Source organism: Cervus elaphus, chromosome 26, assembly GCF_910594005.1.
Source record: "Cervus elaphus chromosome 26, mCerEla1.1, whole genome shotgun sequence".
Lineage (NCBI taxonomy): Eukaryota > Metazoa > Chordata > Mammalia > Artiodactyla > Cervidae > Cervus > Cervus elaphus.
In genome coordinates, this window is record NC_057840.1 from 23,891,766 (window position 1) to 23,911,466 (window position 19,701).

Consider the following 19,701-nt stretch of genomic DNA (forward strand, 5'->3'; position numbering starts at 1 on the left):
TATCTCTGTTTTCCAGTCAATCTGTACTATTTTAATAAATGTCAACAGAATTAGGCACAACTTGGGAATTGCCATAGATTTTAGGTGGCAAATCCATTCAATCTTTTGTAACATTCCCCTTTACTATTTATTTAGCAAATGTTTCTGGGATGGAAATTGTTTTTACATTTTAATAAATGTTACATTATTGTTTGTTGAAATGTATACATCTGATACTGAATTATGATTTCATTTGAAAGGTAACTGATTTTTGGTACTTTTGCACCACTTAAAAAATAGCTTCTGGACCTATAATCCTCTGACTAGCATTCTGGCTTTAAAAAGTTTTGAGGGTATGTCCAAGATTGATTGCTTTAAAAAAGAATGTCAATTACACATGAAATATCTTGAGAAATTGGGGAGAAATTCTGTGTTCATATGTGACTGAATTAGAAAACAAAATGAAATTTATCCTTACCTCATAATTATTCTGTTTCTCTTCTTGGCTAAATATCAGCCTGTCTTCCTAAATCCTGAGTGCTTGAGTAACTGAATTTCATAAAGTCTGCTTGAAGTAAGGTGAAAAGTGAAGCAACCAGTATCTCATATGAAGCACTTGTGAATCACATTCATACACCTTTTTTTTTTCCCCTAGGAAAAGACACCCTAATCATCTACTTCCTCCTCTTCTCTTACTTCAATCCATGCACAGGAAGTGTGAAACCGTTGGTATAGAGAAACAGTGGAAACAGGTCTGATGTGTTACCAGGCTCAGAAAATGGGTATTAGAGAGTGGTTGATGACTTGTCCCATTTCATCCTCAAGGCCTGTGGTTTCTCTCACCCTATGGGAATAAGAAGAATTACTGAAATCAGTCACACTCTTTGAGCACCTAGCCCTGTGTTTGTCATACTCTGCACTGGTCCAGAAATACTGAGTGAAAAAGGAACAAAAGCATACTTGGCAATTTTTGTCATGGATTACATCTGGTTGAGGTATTTGGAGTTCATAAAAAAGGTGAGGAGAGTAGGAGAGAGAAGAGATACTGAGTCAGGATAATGCATCCAGAAAGAATGAATATTGGCTTTACACTTCCAAACTTTTAGTTTGTAATTGCTTTGATATAGTCGCTTAGATTCTTCAAGATGTTGCTTCTGCTCTGGCCTCTTGCACTGTCCTGTTCTCTTGTTCAGTTTATTGGGAAACACTTGAACAGTGCTCACTGTGCCTAGGGCATCACCAGAGGCTCTGGGAAAACAGGTGAAAGATCGGCCCTCTGCTGCTTGGAAGCCTGCATTGTGTTTATCCAGTCACATGGTGAGTGACATTTTTCATGACAGGTCTTGCCTCAGTGTAAGTGGTTCCAGTGCAGGTGATCAGGGCTGCCCTGGATATTTTATGAGCTCCTTCATCCCCAGTAATAGTGATAATCCCAGAATGCCCAATTAGTCGAAAGACTAGTATATCCTAGGTGTTGTCTGAAGTAGAGTACAAACCTTCTTCCATTTAACTCTCATATCAACCTGAGGTAAGGATTGTTTTTAGATGAAGAAACTGAAGCTGAGAGATGCTAACTGACTCACGTTGTCACTAGCAAGTTAATAACAGTGCTGAGGGCAGAGTGGGGGTTGGCTAGTCTGTGAAGCCAGTTTCTGAGCCATTACCCCACTCAACTTGCATCCCCATCTTCTAGCCTCTGGCAGAAAGTATTTAAAACTTCCCCCACACCTGTGCCTGGACTTAAGCCTTGCCCCTTATTGGAAATCTGAAGTGAGGACTCAAGAGTGAAGACTTTTTTTCTGAGTAGGTGATGCACCAACAGCCAAAGGCTTTGGGAATTACTGTCATCCAGGTCCTGTTCTATTCTAGATCCTTACATCCTCCCTTTTGCTGTGTGGCTGTGGTTGGCTTGATGCAGGCATTCCCTTGTACCAACTGACTGTCCTGTTCACTGTCCTAAAGAGTCAAAAACAGCTTCCTCCAGGGCAACTGAACAAGCACACATGACTGAATTATGGAGGGTGGTAGCTAGTCTTCAAAGGAAATCCCGTAAGAGTTAGTATAGAAACAGATTTCCATTAGATAGCCTCAGCTGGAAAGAGGGTAGTGTAGATTTTGGCAGGATATTATTATTTTTGACTAATTCTCAAACCTGCAGTTTTGGTCAAAATTCATTTCTTTATCCCCAACCTACTCCACTTGCTTTTACAAGCACTCTGGACTTTGTGAATTATTATAGAAATTTGGGGGGTATCCTATGTTACTATGTATAACAGCTTCCCAGGAAATGACTCTGAAGTGTAACTCAAGTGAAGAACAAGTTTTACTTGGATGTCAGGCAACCTCCTCAACCAGTGTACATCATCACGCTTCCTTGGTATCTGAACATCTCCCCACCTACATATTGAGATTGTAAACAACTGAACAGTGCTCACAATTGCTGTATCTCCTCATTCTCAGACAGTGCCTATGCTGAGGTTTTTGAAAAGGTGCTGTAGATATGGTGCTTTTAAGTTCCAGGTCATGAGTTCAAATGCAACTTAGATTACTGGCTATCATAGGATATTTATCTCTATAAAGTGAACCAGTGTTCTAACTAGAAATCTAAGGTGTGGAAATATACATATTAAATTTGGCCACCACCTCTGACACCTTACTGGCTATCATAGCAGAAAGACCAGTCTTAGTGAGCTGGAGTAGAATGAACATAACATTTTAATCTTAAAATAATAAAAGAAAAGTGATCAAATTTTATTAGACTAAGTCATATTAAATGAAACACACACACAAGATTACAAGGTTGACTTCTTTTTGGCTTTTATAATTGCTTGTACTGATAAGAAATGTTCTATTCAGATGAAAAACATCAATGGTTGCATACTTTTTATGATCTACACCATTTAAAGACTGTGATATAATATTTTCTATATATAAAGGTATTGTGTTTTTTTTTTGGGGGGGTTATAATATCAACACTGGCTTTTCCTACTAAGAGTGTATGAAATGTTAAGTTTTTTTCCCTTTATCAGTTTTTATTTTCTTGTGAAATAGTCTCTCCTTAGAAATAGTTTTCCAAGGTAGGAAACAACTTTTCTGGGTAAAGAATCAAATTTACTTTAAACATTCTTCTTAATCATTCCTTCATTCATTAAGCAAATACTAACTCCATCCTTACCATGAACACAGTACTGGCTGAACTGGGTGCTGGAAGATAAGAAACAATTTTTAACAGATAATGCTCACCTTCAAAGAGCTTACAGTCTAGTTGGGAATGTTGTGTAGACACACAGTAAATGTTAAGTGGTGAGTCAACAGTCCCTGAGATGTCACAAGGCTCTGTGTGACTGTGTATCAAACAAATGCCATGAATGCTCGGAGTTCCTGGGAAGGAGAAAACACTGCAAGAAGAGGTTAGACCAGCTCCATGAGAGGTGGGACAGTACCTGGCCTTAAAAGGTAGGAAGTTCCTTGGAAGTTGATGAAAGAAGTATTACAAATTCTAGACAGAGCGCAAGGTTTGAGCAAAAACCGAATGGTGGGAAATGAGCAAAACCTGATTTTAGGGATTCAGGCTGCATCCCACTCAGAGATGGCAAAGAGCTTGGGCTTTGTAGTTTCTTCAAAACTCAGTATTACCTGCAAGGAACCATCCCTGAAACAAGAGAGCAAAGAATCTGAACAAGGCAATGTTTGGCCCTGGAGCAGCATAGGCGGGAGTCGGGGCTCGAGGTGTCACACGGTCTCAAACGGAGAGGTGAAGGTCCTGAAACACAGTGACCAGCCCTACTCCTTTCTTCCCTCCCACCACTAAATAAAAGGGGGGAAAACCCAGATAAACAGGAAATACAAAGTTTTTGATTTTATTTTCACCTGTGTAGTCTTTTGTCTGTACTTAAAGCTGTTCCCAAATTCAGAGAAAGGCCAATTCTTTGAAGTTTTCAGAGAGGACCTCTGAGTCCATTGCAGTGCTCTCTGGTTTCCCACAGCTTTCTTTGCTAGGAAGATTTTCTAATAGCTTTGAAACTGATTTCTGTCTTTTTCCCTCTTTCTAGGCTTGAAAGTGGTTTAGTACTTTCCTCAATCTTTTCTAAGTCTATACCTTTATCATTATAGTTGTTTCTCTAAGGGCTGTTTCTCTAGCTTGCAATCAATAAGAAAATTTGATTTCCTCTTAAAAGCCCCCATATTCTCCACATCCTACTTTAAAATGTGGTGCTATAGACATTGCAGAGTATTCTAGAATAGCCTGTATCTGTACTGAGGATCAAGGAAAGGGCTCCTGGTTTTCTTTTACTAAATCATGCTTTTTAAGGTTAAAGCACAAACACCAATAGTTTGTGTTGACTCTTGACCTCTGGATTGTTTTCTTTATGACATCACAGAATGAATCCTGCAATTGTGTGGTTTGTTTTTCTTCCCATGTGAATTACACTACAGAGCCTCAATCTGTTTACATCCACCCACTTCTCCAACTCATCAAGATCATTTGCACTTCTATCTAGTTTTCCAAAGCAGAATGTACCACACCCGGTTTGATGTCATCCTTGAACTTAATAACCATATTCTCTACCATCCTCTCAGTCACTACTAAAAATAGCACCAGGTTGAGACCAACCTCTTTGGAATCCCATGAGGTGTGCTTCTCTAGACTGACATGACCATTAATAATTACTTACTGAGAAAGGCCTTCTAGTCATTTATGAATCTGCCTGATGAGAAGGTGATTTCAGGATGTAGTACTTTTATTGCCCAATGTCAAGCAAGACAAAGCTTAAAACTGTACAACAGTCAAAACTATTTCATGTCTTTGCCTTCTTTATTGGTTGTGTTCAGTTGCTAAGTCATATCTGACTCTTTTGCGACCCCATGGACTGTAGCATAGCCATTCCCTTCTCCAGGGGATCTTCCTGACTCAGGGATTAAACCTGCATCTTCTGCATTGCAGGCGGATTTTTTACTGCTGAGCCACGGAGGAAGCCCCTCTTTGCCTCAGTTTTATCAGACTTGTCGTGCTTCTAAGGAATAGCATTTGACTAATGTGATAGGATTTCTTTTTTAAACAAAACTGCTTTCATTTTATTTGGCATGCTACTCTCTCTCTCTCTCTCTCTGTGTTTATAAGATTGCAATATTATTTCTGGATCTGAGTGTTAAGGTTTTTAATCTAATTTTTTGAGTTTTTCCTATTTCTCTTTTTAAGACAGAAGTATGCATTTCTCTCAGCCCATAGACACCTCACCGTAAGTTTGTGAGGATAATTGCTAGTGATTCTGTGATGACTTCATTGAAATGCCATACCATAGTGTTTGCCAGTAATTGTTTATTCATTCCGCCATCTGAGCTTGCAGGTCATCATTAGCATATGCATTTGTATATAATAATGATTTTCAATTTATTGAGTAGAGTCATCATCTGAAGCTCTTAAAAAGAAAAAAAAAACAAGGATAAAAGCAATTCCTACCTCAGATGTTTGTCACTTCACTGGGACAGACATGACAATTAAGAAGTAAAAAACATGGAAGAAGGAAAGGTCACTCGTTTTGCTAAGACGTTGCTGGCAGTGCATTGAATTTTATTTTGGCACAACCTTTGGACCACAGCCATTTTGATTTAGAGGAGACCCATTGTGGAAAATAGCTTCCTGGAATGTGAGAATTTTGACAAGAGGTCTGCAGAAGGAAAGGGAACTAGCTTGGACAGTTGGAGAGAGAGCATAGGTTCATATAAAAACAAATGGATTGCTCTTATCCCTCTGTTCTGTGAAAGGGATTTTCGGTGGCTTCAAAAGGAATTCTGTGTATGAAGGGTATGTAGGGGAAGGGAGATTGTTTAAAGGAGTCAGCCCTTGTTTTACCTGGCTGCCAAACAAAAGAACCTTCCAGCCATATGAAATTGGTTGCACAACTCACAACATCTTGGTTATGATAAGGACTGTTGCTGAAGACTGGTGTTTCTGGTGCTTGAATTCTTAAAGGTTGTTTTCTACAAGCTGTCTATTTTGTCGGGTGTTGTGACTCAAATGTTGATTGTGGTTAATCTGCATAGATGTGAGAATGGAAAAGTCCCCAGGGAAGGCTGGCTGGGTTTCTGCTAGGCTATCTGTGTACTGTTAAGGAAGATGCATACTGATAAGGCCAGTCCTCACTGCACCCATTCCTTATTCCAGCCACCTCCACCCCAGTCCCAAGGATGAAGCCTGCTATGGTGTCATTTCTCCTTATGGCCTGGACTGAAATCCTCATTCCTGGGATCGCTCTTGGGATGAGTCAGTAAAAAGTAGCCATTACCTCTGGGAGACCCCAGGGAACCGTTTGAATGTACCTGTAGGAAGCAGGAGGATGAGTGGTGTCATCTACTTTACTCTTATCCCATTAGCTTGTAAAGCTAGTTTATTGTATTTCCTAACAACCAAAAGTCTGGCCCCAAGGACATGCGATTCCAGATGGCTGACTTGCGAAGTAGAGTGTGAGGGGAGTGGAGGGAGGATGAAGAGAGCATGGCATGAGGGAGGTTGGGGTAGAACGCTGTCATGTCCAGGAAGGCACTTCTAGTTATGAATGGACCATCCACAGAGGGTGGATGTGGGAGCCAGTAGTGTGGGCTGTGGAAAGGGGAGGCTGGGAGTATCCCAACTTTGCCCACTGCTGCTTTCTTCTTGTCTTTCCTCTCCTTATTCCCCTATGTGTCTACTACTTAATCTGTGATGATGGCAATATTACATGTCAAAGCATTCTGATTTTTAGCAAAGATCTCTGAATGAGGCTACTGTTGATTGTCTTCTTTGTTTGGTGAAAGGTTAGGGGAAAAGTGCATGTATTTTTTTTTTTTTTAATTCAGCGCATTCAGGTTTAACATAGGGAAGATCAAAATACAATGGACATGAGTTTGAGCAAGCTCCGGGAGTTGGTGGTGGACAGGGAAGCCTGGTGTGCTGCAGTCCATGGGGTCGCAAAGAGTTGGACATGACTGAGCGACTGAACTGAACTGAAAATACAATAAAGAGTATTGTACATTAACAGTCTCAATTTCTTGAAGATGTTGAGGGATTATAGCTCAGTGTTCTTGCTGTAAGGTAAAAGTAGACTTCCAAAGCCTTTACTGACAGCTCTCTTTGCTTTTTGTAGTATTGAAGCCTTGTGGACTTTGGTATATGGTGAGATTTGAGCCTTGGCTGGTATAGAAATAATTACCAAAGCATGGTTGCCGAATTACAAATCCTCCTTACCTAACAGGCACACAATAGCAGCTTCCATAATGGAGTAATATATTCCACAGTGGGTGCCAGGGAGGGCAAAGGGAATGTGTTATTCTGTGGTAAGATCAACCCACCTCTTTGATTCTGGCTGGAAACAGAAGTTGAAACTTGCCACTGATTGCGTAAGTGATTCCTTCCATGCAGTTTGTCTAATTAGAAATTTTTAAGTATAGTGATCATTAGCTTCTGGGTGGAGAGTTTGGTGTTTAATTTAAATAGAATCCTGGTAATGTTCACTCCCAAGATATACGTACTCTCCTTCCAGAGTGTGGTTAGGTGCTCCCTTGGTTGTTGATGCCCGGTGCAAGCAGGGGGCATATTGTTATATGACGGTATGACACGTATTATGTGATAAGGGCCGGAATGGAATTTCCTGCACTTTGCTGTAAGGCTGTTTGTTGAGGTGTGTCCACGTGCTGACTTTGCATCTGTGAACGTGTGAACTGGGGGCATGTGGAACTGGCGTGGTGAGAGTCCCATGCCCGGCACAGGCCGGGGTGGGTCTTGGTGGGAGCTACTGCTACTTACAAGCTGAAAGGGACTATCTCTAGATTACTCAGAGCCACTTTCTACACTGCTTGGGGGGTGTTGAGAAGATTTATTTGCAAATTCCTGCTTGAGTTTGAACTTATCACTGAACAGGCCTCCGCTGATTTTTCTCTGGTGAAGCCTTTTCTGAATCTAAAGACCTGTGCATTACACTTCCCTTGCCTATGGATGGATGTCAAGGCCTGTGGTGTTCCTAATGAGTAAAATTCCAAAATAATGGGTGACTCTCCTTCGGAAGTGCCTTTTAACCCAATTTAAAATTTGTTTTTGATTAACTTTTTAAAATGAGGGATCAATTTAGCCTGAATAGGAAGAATAGTTGTTGGAAAGACGAGAATGGCATTTCCCGTCTGTGTCTCCCTGGGCAAGCTTACAAAAAGTTTTTCCGAGCCTCAGTTTACTTTGAAGATGAACATGTTATTTCCTCTTAAAGGTTGTTGAAAACAGTAAATGAGGTTATAACGGATGTATGAAGACTAACACAGTGCCTAGTTTATACCAGTCACACACGCAGGCTGTGATGTGTCCAAGTTGACTTCTGCCTCCCGAGCCAGTTCTTGTGTGTGCTGGTAGCTTGAAAGTGATTATGGTGGAAGTGCAAATCAGACCTTTGCTTCTCCCTGGAGAGTTGGTTGTTAAACATTTCAGAGAACATAGCTGATGGCAAGTATTCATAATCCTCCTTTGCCACAGCTCCAAAATATATTATAAGCCTCCCAGTCTTTTGTAAGCAGTCTGTATAGAATTAAAAATGAACCTATAAAGAGAATTTAAGGTAATCACAGTAAACTTAAGTCAGTTTTCATATTATAACACACAGATTATGTTGGAACTCATTGAAACTCATCTCCACCCTGTATGATTGAATGCTTTTTGAATGTTCTGCTTTTTGAAGTTTTATGTTTGCTTTTTAGAATATTTTTTCTTTTATTATATCATGTTAGTTAGCATGTTAGTTAGCATATCTGCCTCTAATAGCTCCTTCCCATCTATTATTTGCTATTTCTCATGATTTCTGAATTGAAGAAATCAGCTGTTAAAATACTGTGTAATGTGATAGTAAACTGGCTCCCAATTATAAAATGGGCAAAGGATATGAACTTATATTTTTCTGAGGAAGATATACAAATGGCCAAAAAGCACATGAAAAAACACTTGACAACATTAGTCATCAGGGAAATGCAAATCAAATCCATGAGTAGTAAATGAGTACTACTTCATATGCATTGGAATGGCTACAATCAAACCATCCAGTGATAACAACTGTTGATGAGGATGTGGAGAAATTGGAACCCTCATACACTTGGTAGGAATGTAAAATGGTACAGCTGCTTTGGAAAACAATCTGGCAGTTTTTCAAACAATTAAAGAGAGACCCATAGATCCCTATCATATGACCCAGCAGCTCCTCTCCTAGTTATAGATGCCTTTTGTACACAGAAGCTTGTACAAAAATGTTTAGAGTAGCATTGATTCATAATAGCCAAAGGATAGAAATAACCTATATATTTATCAACTGACAAATATCAATAGATAAGTAAAATGTGGTGTATCCATTCAACAGAATATTATTGGGACATAAAAAGGAATGAAATACTGATATATGCTACAATATGAATAAACCTTGAAGACATTATGTGTAGTGATAGAAGCCGGTCACGAAGATCGTATTTTATATGATTCCATTGATATAAAAGCACAGAAGAAGAAAGCTATAGAGGCAGAAAATATATTAGCCCTATTCACTGAGGGCTAAGATAGGGGTAGGGACAGGGGAATAGGGGAATGATGCTAAATGTTATGGAGTTTCTTTTTGAGATGAGGAAATTTTCTAAAATGGATTGTGGTGATGGTCATGCATATCTGTGAAAGTACTAAAAACATTGAATTGCATACTTTAAATAGATGAATTGCATGACATGTGAATTATATCTCAATAAAGCTGTTAACATTTTTTAAAAATACATTATCACAAAGTAAGGTTTAATTCATAGACTGGAAGCCTGATTTAAACCTAAGAAAATGTTTTAATACATTAATTAACTTAAAAAGAAAAAGCAAATTGGTTTTGAGAGACCACCTGAGGGGCTCATCAAAAAGGGAAGTACATGGATTTTTGGCATTTGTTTTGACTGTTAAGAAACTCTTTATTCTTTTTGGCTGTATTCTGGAGAGTTACTGTCTTAGGTAAATAATGCCATCCATTTGAATGAGTTGTTTACCATACAAGCATTTTAATTATCCTTTTAGTTAACAAACACAGAGGGGACCGAATAAATCTCTCTCTCTCCGTTTGAGTGTATGTTTAAGTTCAATATTTTTGGATGACCATAGTGATGTTGCAGTTCACAAATGTTACTTTAGTTTCTGGCTTCTGTAGAGACTAAGGGAGAATGAAGTGAGGAGTGGGGATGACGATGAAGAAATCTGCTAGTAATGGAGAAGAGTGATAGAATGAAGACAAATGATGATAAAAAATGGTGAATTCTTTAACAACTCTGTGTGTGTGTGTGTGTGTGTGTGTGTGTGTGTGTGTGTTTCAGAAAGAGACTTGTATAATCTTTTGGTGCAGAGTGTAGAGATGAAGATACTTATGTAAACACCCAGACACGCCAGTAACTTTCCACTTGATAGAATGCTCTTTTGATATGTCAACACCCAGCAAAGTGTTCTTTCATACTTTTAGAATTGCTGTGAAAGTATTACCTTATGCCCTTTTTATAAAGAATCTACATATTTGAAGGGAAAAATGTCTATGTAACTTGAAATGTTTTATTAAAGCATTCAAATGCCTGTAGCAAAAAAATATATATATCATTTCTTAAGGGTAAGCTGATCCCTTACAGAATACTTACACTCTACTTGCAAGATTAAAAAAACATGCTCTGCTGTGACTCTTCTGTGGTGAAATTCAATTTTCAGCTTCTATTAATGCTATTTTTACATTAATATTTGGTTTGTTCTTGCTCATGTTTTATTGCTAGTCATTCTTAGTTTATTTTTGTTTACCACAGTGCTCAGGGATTAGATTTCAGGAAGAAAACCAAACAAGGAAAAGTACTTCTGAAGTTCCATACCACATCAATTGCCTCAGTACAGTAAATACAGGCTAAGAAACACCAAGACGCCAACAGCTCAGTCTCCAGTTTTCTGGGGAAGTCTAAATGCTTCAGGAAGGGAGTTAACCAATACCCCCCGCCCCCCGCCGCCCCCATCATCCTCTGCTTTCCATACACCTGCCCAGTTATGCAACCCTTAGCTTGAGTGTGAGGATGTCATTTTCTCAACAAGCACTGGGTCAGTTATAAAGTACTTGGACCTTGTAGGAGAGAATTTCTTTCTGACCCCTCTGTCAGGAGATGCTTGATCTCTGGAAGCCTTAGGACTGATTATCTCCTAGTAACCACAGTTGGCTGTCTCAGACATTTAGGGGAGAGGGAGAGGGCAGAAGGGTGGGCAGTCTTACTGCTCCTGGTACACAGGTCCAGGGATAAATTACCTCCTAGGGAAGAACAAAAAAGGAGAGAGTGTGTAATGATTTGTGTATCCAGGAACTTTACAAGGTCAGGTTAAACTCAATGATTTAACTGTTGGCTTAACTGGCACTTGCCTTTATTTTATTAGAGTTGATACATAATATCAATATGGAATCTTTTTGCATCTTTCTGAACTTTAAAGAAGATATATGATTTATAAATGGTATTTAAAGAAATATTTCTAAAAGTTTGTAATACATTCATTTTCTTATTTCCTATCTTAGAATAAATGAAAAATGGCAACTAATGGGCTGGGTCTCATGAGGCAGAACTGAAGTCCCAATCAGCTCATAGCATCTTGTATCAGAAGAAAATTCTGTTTACCTTTGATGACATTTACAGACAGTTTCTAGTCTACCTACAATCTGAGTTGCAAAAATATTAATACAGGCTTTTACGTTTATGTAAAACCTATATGCTACTTATGTTCATCTTTCTTTCATTCAACTTATTATCTAGTTGCTAACTTTAAAAATTTCCCATCTTCTGTTGTGCCTGTCTTTCCCCACTGCTTCTAATGAGTTTCCTGGGTGTTACTGGATGTTTCTTTCTATTTTTACTGCCTTCCTTTGGAAATAAGGTGATTTTAACTGAATGTAGAACAAGAGTGGAGTGCACCATTGATTTCTGTAATGGTGCTGGAATATATTCTCTTTCGTTCTTACAGCAGTTTAACAGTGTATTTGCTTTCTCTCTCTCTTTTTAAAACTCTACTTAGCATCATGCATACATCTTCATTAAGATGTCTTCCATGAGCCTAAATCTTTTCCCTGTAAGTTTAGAACTAATTCAGAACTCAGCTGAGTGGATGAGTAATTTAAATTGCTACTTCCAACATGTATTACTTTGCTCTGAGTTTCATCTGCCACTGTTTTGCCCAATTACTGAGTTTGGATTCTGTGTTTCTCACATCCATCTGTATAGACTTAGGAACCAAAATAGTTTTGTTTAGTCAGCAAATTTCAGCACCTCATTATTTAGTCCCCCTTCGAGGGTGTTAACGAATATCCTGGAGGACACTACTCCTGTTCTGATTGCTGACAGCCCACTATTAACTCTTTTCCATGCCGAGAGCTGGTCATTTATTCTCCTTCTATCTCTTAACCCACTTGTAACCCGTGATTGACAGTTCTTTACCTCTTGCCCCGTGGTTGGAAAGTTTCCTTAATAGTCTCTTGTGTAGGACCTCATCAAAAGCTCTCTGAGAGCCTAAATAAATGACATCACTAGTTTTCCTTTACCCACCATTTTGGTGCCTCCATAAAATTTTGCATTAAACATACCAAAGGCACATAAGGAAAGCAACTACTTGTAGGTGTTCTAATAGCCTCTTTCCCCCCCTTTTGCATATGTCCCTTTATCCTGTCCTCTAGCACTGATTTTTTCCCTTGTCCTTAATGATAACTTTTTCTCTGTATCCTCCCCACCGAACCTCTGCAAACCAAAGACATTCCCACCTCATATTAATGCTGTGACACAACCAATAAGATTTAGGGCTACTTTACAAAGTAAATACGTCCCACTGCTTGACCCCTTCAGAACTGTGAGAATCATGACTTACTAACTCACTCGTTCAGGAACTTGTCAGAAATTTCAAGAAGGCAAGTATTCTCTTTGGTAGTTAACGTTCCAATATTTTGGTTTTAGGGGCATGACCCCCTGTCAGGACTTTATTCGGTAAAGATATTTATTTGGGCTATGCTGACCCTACTCCAATAATTCCTCACCTTACACAAAATTTTTTTTTTTTTGGAATTAAAAAAAGGAAATTGGAAAGTGTGTAATAAGCAATCCATTGAAAGCTCTCCTTTGTTATAGAGTGAAGTCTGACTCTGATAATGTTTGCCAGCAGTGGCCGTTGTTCCTCATCTTGATGAGAAGGTTCAGGATGTGAGGTGGGGGGAATGGGGGGAAGGTACACATTAGCATTTGCATTTACATGTCTTTCCAGCCTCACTCGAAGTCTGTAAGGCAAGTATTATTATTATAAAACTGTAGAGCAAATTAACACATTTTTGTTGTTGTTGCCTTGTCACTAAGTCCTGTCTGACCCTTTGTGACGCAAGGCCTGCCTCTCCCTCACTATCTCCTGGAGCTTGCCCAAGTTCATGTCCAATGAGTTGGGGATGCCATGCAACCATCCCATCCTCTGCTGCCCTCTTCTCTTGACTTCAGTCTTTCTCAGCATCAGGGAATTAACACGTAGGAGGTACATTATTTGCCCAAGGTTGTAGGTCACGAACCTGGACCAGAACCCAAGTTTTCAGATCCTTCATCTAAAACCTGTTCTATCCTGCCATTGTGAGCCCTTCTCTTCTTTTGAGTTGAATATGTGAAAGATTTAATCCATTTAAAAAATTACTTGTATTTCCTTATGTACTATTTATTTCAAAGTCTTCGCAGGAGTCATGCAGTTCTAAATGTGGAGGGGACATATCCTTGCCCTCTTATATCTTATACCTGCCAAATCTTACCCTTTTGAAGTGAAGGACATTTTCATTTTGGATTAATATTAAGACAACATAAAAAAGCATTTTGCTCTCTGAGGTAAGCTTTTCTTCAGTGTTTCAACAAACCATTTATACTTTTATCATTTTTTTTCTTCCTACAAAAAAAAAGTCTCCCTTATTTAAATTGTCACAGCTTGGGAGCCCTGCCTGGAATACATAATAACTGCTTGTAACACTTAAAATGAAAACAAATTTACCGAGGATGGTGGAACGACAACAAAGAGCAAGAAAAATATAAGTACATGGAAATAGTCTCTCCTACGCAGATATTTTCAGCCCTAAGTATTTTTACTGAAATTGTTGCTTCCTGTTCTCCTGCCTCCTCTTCATCTGGATTTTTTTTGGGGGGGTGGGGGAATGGGAAGGGGCTTTAAAAATCTAAAGATCTGAAGAGAGAGAGGGAGGTGAGTCTTTAGAAGTGTTCTCTGATTTCTTGGGTTTAGAAGGGAGCATTTGGTGAAGTAATACTGAATCTGAGCAGAACACTGATTGACAGTCAGCAGAAGAACAAGTTTCTCAGCCTTGGCACCATTGACATTTGGGGCTGGATACTTTGATTTTTAGGGTGGAGGGCTGTGCTGTGTATTGCAGGATGTTTCATGGGATCTCTGGCCTCTATGCATTCAATGCTAGTAGTACCCCTGCCCCCCTCCAGCTGTGACGACAGAAAAAGTGCCTTCAGACATTGCCCAGAGTCTCCTGATTAGAGACACGTTTCCTGGGAATGCATTTCAGGACTCTGGTAGGAGCTTTGGTAAACTTCCCTCCTTCTCCCTCCCATGGGCAGTCTCTCCCTATCCAGACATAAACTGGTCTTATTCCCTGAAAGTAAATTTACCTCCAATGAGGCCTGCCTTCTTAAGTATAAGATTCTGCTTATACTTTTTGCCCAGTGATTCTAAAAGATCCATTTGCTGAACTCTTTTGCCAAAACCAGCTAGAGATGACAAAAACATTTTGAGAGCTTCCCTATTGGTTGGGTGGAACTCATGATGTTTCCTGAAAATTCCATGTTCCTCTCTGGTCTTGCCCTATTATTTACCCTATTACTGCTCTCTTTTTCCACTCAGTATGAAAACTGATTAAATGAGAACCCAACTAGGAAGCTGTAGACCTCACTGACTTTGGGTGAAATAGCCCTCCCAATTCTGGGTTATTGATTGCTCAACCGTGCTTTGAAATAGTTGGGTTAGGTAACACATCTTCGTGGCCTTTCAGCTCTAGAATATTATCATCTGAACAGTCTTAATTTTTCTTGGCTTTTTGAGTCTGCCAATTCAGATTTTAGAAGTGACTCCAATCCCCTCAGTGACACCAAGTTATAAACCTATTTTTGAAAAATATTTGTTTGGAGTTGTTTACTTGCTTTATTTCATTTCTACCCTTTCCCTGTCCACTCCCCACCCCCCAACTTTATTAACCTATACTGAGAATTTAGACACTCATTTGTTATAATGATTGTATCAAGAAGTTTTGAGTTCAATCACATTTTACAAGACTACATTGTGGACTGAGATTATAGTAGCAGAGTGTGGGAATGAAAACCACTTTTCACATATATTAGGGAGAACAGGTTATTTAAAACCAGCTGCTTGGAAAGCCCATTTAGGAAAAAAAAGAATACTTAAAAAAAATAAATCAAGTAACTACTACTGGATTTATCTGGATATCAGCATTTCAAAAATTATGAAAATTTGATTCATGCCTACAAATGCAGGCAACCTTTTGCTCCTGCTCTGATGATACTGCTGGTGTTCACTCTTAGGAAGGAAGGGTGTCTGACTTTCCCCAGACATTCCTGGCACTGCGGGGAAAGGTGGGCTGAGCTGGGAAAGGCCTCCCTGCCTCCCACTTGCTGGCTGTGTGACCTTTGGCAAGTCACATTCTCCTTTCTGGGCTTCTGTTGGTTTCTGAAATGAGGGAGTGGAATTTGATTTCCAAGTTTCCTTAGAGCTCTGAAATCGAATGAGTTATATTAGGAACACTGGTTAGGAGCAAGGCTTTGGAACAAAACCCATTCAGCAGAGCTGGAAGGCAGGATCCCAGTGAGACTGGCTCCCCCAGAGTGGCAGACCCTGAACTCTTCCCACGCTCATGAGAGAGGTGGGCAGCAGCTCACTCCCTTTGTTGAGATGTCCAAAGGGCTGCACCCAACAACCGGCTCCCTGCTTGCTGCCCCCTCTCCACCCACCCACCCAGCACAGCGCCTGTTGATAAAAGGTAGCAGTTCTAAGAAAATGGGTGGGAGCCTGCGGAGAGGAATGAATCAACAGGCCCAGAGGGAGAAAGAGGAAGACCCATGGGAGTGTTGGACGTTCTTCTAATCAAGGGGCAAAGAGGGGGTGTTATCAGTGCACTGTTAGCTTGCCCTACCCGAGGGGGAGGAGGAGCCGATGGGGTGAACCAGGGGTGACTGAAGTGCCCTTCCTACAAAGATTCACAATGAAACATGCTGTGGCCCTATTCAGAGGGCAACATTCCAGCGCCTGAAGATTGGCCTAAGCCCAGAGTTCCTAAGCCCAGAGATTCCAAGTTCCTCGTGATCACAAAACCTTGACAGAAGGGCTTGTAGCTACTCGGTTTTCCTAGGAATGTTTGTTAAGGAAATGTCCAAGAGAAATTTGTTCCATCAGTCTTTCTTGAATGGTACACTAGGTGCCTTGCAACATTAGCACATGATATATTCACTTTTTAAAGAATATTCACTGAGTCATTATTACATGCCAGGCACTGAGCTACCTGCTTGAAAGTGAAGTCACTCAGTCGTGTCCGACTCCTTGCGACCCTGTGGACTATAGCCCACCGGGTTCCTCCGTACATGGAATTCTCCAGGCAAGAATACTGGAATGGGTTGCCATTTCCTTCTCCAGGAGAATCTTCCCAACCCAGGGATCGAACCCAGGTCTCCCGCATTGCAGGCAGACGCTTTAACCTCTGAGCTACCAGGGAAGCCCGAGCGACCTGCTTGGGGTACATCAGTAAACCAACTGCCTCAGATCTCCGCTCTCGGGGAACATACTGTCTAGCGGGGGAGACAGACAACATGCAGGAAAGACACGTAAGTTAAATAGCATGTCAGAAGGCGATGGAGCCAGGGAACAAAAGGAAACTAAAAGAAAAGATGTCATTTATTTTATCTTCCTCCTGTGCTTTTCCTCTCCCTTGAGTATTGAGAATATCCTCCAATATGTTTCCTCACTGCAATTTTTTATTCTTCAGTATTTTTCACGACCAGCACGACTAGAATATTGAGACTAATTGGCTCAGAGGGTAAAGAATCCGCCTGAAGTGCGGGAGACCTGGGTTCAATCCCTGATTTGGGAAGATCCCCTGGAGAAGGGCATGGCAACCCACTCCAGTATTTTTGCCTGGAGAATCCCCATGGACAGAGGAGCCTGGTGGGCTACAATCCGTGGGGTTGCAAAGAGTTGGACATGACTGAGTGACTAAGCAGACTTATGACTGGAGTATCAGTTGAGACTAACTTCATAATATAGCAGGACAATGCTAGAGTTTATGTTAACGCCTTGTACCTGTTCAGTGACACAGTTTCTAAGATTTCGTTTCAAGACTTCTGTGAGGGAGACAGAGAGGATATTTTCATTCCCATTATAAAGATAAGGAAACTGAGGTTAAAAGACTTTACAGAGCTTGGCATCTTGACTTTTTCTTGGTAATCTTCTGTAGACTTTTGTCGGAAATATTTTTGTCATTTTCTCTGTAGGAAAAAGTGTTAGAAATTTCAAACAGTGGACTTCAAGCACATATTTGGAACAAACCTGGTTATTCATTGGGTATACGGTGATTACTTTAGGTAGATAAATACACGCACATTTGACAGTCCCCATGGTGCTTCCTGATACCAGGGTTATCCCAGAGGTCACAAGGTTTCCTTACAGAGCTGGTGAGAGGTGGCGACTTTTTGTTTTTTTTTTCCACAGCCTAAAATTGGTGATGTGCAAAATCTGTTTTTCTTCTTCCCTAGGCTCTAGTGATACCAGCGAATATTAGCAAACCCTGATCCAGTCTCTTGTTGCCTGTCTTCTGAGATTTAACATCAGCTGCATCTTCTGGAAATGGGTCACATGATTGGATGTCACCCAGGTAAGGCTTCTTCACAGTACAAGTGGGATACATGCACACACACACATTCAGTTTCCTGTAGTCCCCAGGGAATCTGCCTGTGTACATGTATGTTCAAAGGACATAATAGGACAGGCTATAAAGGTGAACATTTTATTTATGAATTCTTTTGCTTTGCTCCCCTCTCCCGACTCATCAACTCCCCCATTCCTTCCCAGGCCATTTTTCTTCCTTCCATAGGAATTTATTGCAAAGTTTGCATTTCCAGATTGAAAGCTCTTTAGGTGCCTATTCATGAATTGCTACATGCTCAGCGCCCATGGTCTGATTTCAGTACTAGTACAACCAGAACATATTAAAAATATTAAAGAAGGTACACTTAACTTTTGCTGCTTTTCCAAAAATATGGTTATGTGATGTGTTCTAACACCACATGACGTTTGTTTTATACCATATCTTCAATAATCTGGAAAGCTACTCTTACCAGTAACGTGAAAAACTGGGGCATTTCTACCTTCATGTCTTCACCACCCTCTTTTCTTTTTTAGAATGTGCATCTAATATGTTTAATTCAATGCAACAGGTTAACATTAGGGATTGTGAGTCTTTGGAGGGATTTCTTATAAAGGGAATCTTGGATTTGGAAACTGACATGATATTTTATTAGTTGTTTGGCTTTGAACTATTTGATTTACGTTTCTTTAAATTCATTTTTTTCCCTATAAAATGAAGGAAAAGTTCGTCTTACAATTTATTATTATTTTTTAAAAGGAATTAAAAGGGTTGGGACAACAAAGTGCCTGGCATTTAGATAGAACATACTCAGGAAAATGTCAGTTTCCATCTTTCTACCCTCACCCCCTTAGTTCGGTAATAAAGCTTTCCTGGGAATGACTTTTTTTATGTGACAGTTTTATTTGTCCATTAGGACTTCATACAACATGAATGGGTTTGCGGTGCGTTTTACAGGTGTGGGCTCCCCTTGTGCGGTGTGGTGGGAAATGTATTCTCTTTATCGCTGTGTTGATTACAAGACACACTCATTTAAACTGATGGTTGAAAGTGACAGAACCTTCCTTGAGGCTGATCTCTTTCAGTCTTGAGGTGTGACTGCCCTTTAAAACCCACTGGTTTGAGACTTATGGGAGCAGCTCCGCTCACCTAACTTGCAAGTGTGCTGGATAAACAGTGCATTCTCTTCTGGCTCCATCTCTCATAAAGCTCTTCTTCAGTATGGACTGCCGTGCCAGAAATTTCTTTGCCATCACCACCACAGAGTGAGTTTCTGGTCAATGACCCCGGTGATAGTTAAGTGGTTCTCTCTTAATCTGGTGACTGGTAAGAGCACTTCCTTACTGAGGAGACAGAGCCACAGTTTGGAAAACCAGGGGAAATTTGGGACAGTGTAATGTCCCACCAAGACACAGAGATACCATGTCTTTGCTCTGAATCACGTGCAAAGGACAGTACCTGGTATTGCTGGACAAGAGCTTCTCCAGGTGACAAGTACAAATTGCTCTTCTCATTCTTGTAAAATGAGTGGTCAGCACCTGCTCCAGAACGAGGGCTCCAGCATTAGAGAACATTCCAAAACTGCATCTGGTACTCCACACATTGCCTCCTTAATGAAAGTTAGAATGGCTCCGTGAAAGAAAAACAGAGGTGAGGAGAGCTTACAAATAATTAGCAAAAGTAAGATGGGAGTTGGATTCAACATGCTGTACTATCAAAAACAATAATAAGAAACAGCTCCATTAATTTGGTGTGAAGAACTAGATGAATATACTCT

The 19,701-nt window shown here is 40.2% G+C and overlaps 1 long non-coding RNA gene across 1 annotated transcript in view; it reads left to right on the forward strand.

The window, feature by feature from the left end:
- The first annotated feature begins 3,369 nt into the window (after window positions 1-3,369).
- The window catches only part of LOC122684440, a 37,229-nt gene continuing 20,897 nt past the window's right edge, over window positions 3,370-19,701 (forward strand). The window contains exons 1-2 of the long non-coding RNA XR_006338036.1: window positions 3,370-3,435; window positions 17,815-17,933. This is a non-coding gene — a long non-coding RNA (uncharacterized LOC122684440). The remainder of the gene's footprint in view (window positions 3,436-17,814; window positions 17,934-19,701) is intronic.